We start from the raw sequence: 1,328 nt of genomic DNA on the forward strand, positions 1-1,328 counted from the left end.
TCACTGCAACCTCTGTCTCCCGGGTTCAAGCCATTCTCTTGCCTCAGCCTCCTGAGTAGCTGGAACTACAGGCGTGTGTCAGCACGCCCAGCTAATTTTTGTATTTTTAGTAGAGATGGGGTTTCACCATGGTGGCCAGGATGGTCTTGATCTCCTGACCTTGTGATCCACCTGCCGTGGCCTCCCAAAGTGCTGGGATTATAGGTGTGAGCTACCGTGCCTGGCCTATAACTGCTGTATCTTAATAATTAAAAACTACCAGACTGATTTCTCCCTCAGGCTTCTTGACTCTTATTAAACATTTAGGACACTTAAAAATAAAACTCTTATTCACCACAAACAGAAATTACTATTACTAAAATAAGAAAATGCACAGTCTAACAGTTACTTTAGGTATTAAAATTACGGCTTATATTTTTAAATATATTTGGCATACTACAAAAGAGAAAGAAATACTGGCATTGCTCTCTAGTTGTCAAATATAAACCCATTTGCTCTGCTGAACAATTTTCGATTATATCTACAAGGAAGCCTTATGTACTCAATACAGTAAAATTTTAAAGCTGGGTATGGCGGTTCCAGGATTTGACTGATGCTCCATCTGCCTAAAATACTAACACGGGACCATCATCGTCATCGCTTTTCATTAGAAGCAACAACTCTAGAATTGGTGGGCATGAATACTAGGCACATTTTACCCAGTAAATTTCTCTTTGCTATATAGTTGATTTCTTACTGTCTACACTTTGTTAAGTAGGAAAACATTACCAGTGGGAATTACTTTAATACCACATCAAAATTATATTAGTATCTATGACAACTCAAACAAATACAACAATGTACATAACTTCCTAAAATAAATGCTACTTTAGAAAAGGGCAGGTCAGGGATGTTGGTTCATGCCTATAATCCCAGCACTTTGGGAGGCCGAGGAGGGTGGATTGCTTAAGTCCAGGAGTTCAAGACCAGCCTGGGCAACAGCGCAAAACCCCATCCTTTGCAAAAAAAACAGAAATTAGCCAGTAGCGGCCTATTGTGCCAGCTAGTTTGGAGGCTGAGGTGGACTGCTTGAGGCTGGGGGGGGCAGAGGCTGCAGTGAGCTGTGACCATGCCTGGGCACTCCAGCCTGGGCAACAGAGTGAAACCCTGTCTCAAAAAAAAAAAAAAAAAAATTAGCCAGTAGCGGCCTATTGTGCCAGCTAGTTTGGAGGCTGAGGTGGACTGCTTGAGGCTGGGGGGGCAGAGGCTGCAGTGAGCTGTGACCATGCCTGGGCACTCCAGCCTGGGCAACAGAGTGAAACCCTGTCTCAAAAAAAAAAAAAAAAAAA

The 1,328-nt window shown here is 42.7% G+C and overlaps 1 protein-coding gene and 1 long non-coding RNA gene across 5 annotated transcripts in view; both read right to left on the bottom strand.

The window, feature by feature from the left end:
• LOC105506707 overlaps positions 1-523 on the bottom strand; it is a 1,365-nt gene extending 842 nt beyond the window's left edge. Inside the window, exon 1 of the long non-coding RNA XR_001000977.1 lies at positions 11-523. This is a non-coding gene — a long non-coding RNA (uncharacterized LOC105506707). The remainder of the gene's footprint in view (positions 1-10) is intronic.
• CCDC53 (coiled-coil domain containing 53) overlaps positions 1-1,328 on the bottom strand; it is a 47,381-nt gene that overhangs the window by 1,976 nt on the left and 44,077 nt on the right. The window lies entirely within an intron of this gene.

Source organism: Colobus angolensis, unplaced genomic scaffold, assembly GCF_000951035.1.
Source record: "Colobus angolensis palliatus isolate OR3802 unplaced genomic scaffold, Cang.pa_1.0 Scaffold10, whole genome shotgun sequence".
Taxonomy (NCBI): Eukaryota; Metazoa; Chordata; class Mammalia; order Primates; family Cercopithecidae; genus Colobus; species Colobus angolensis.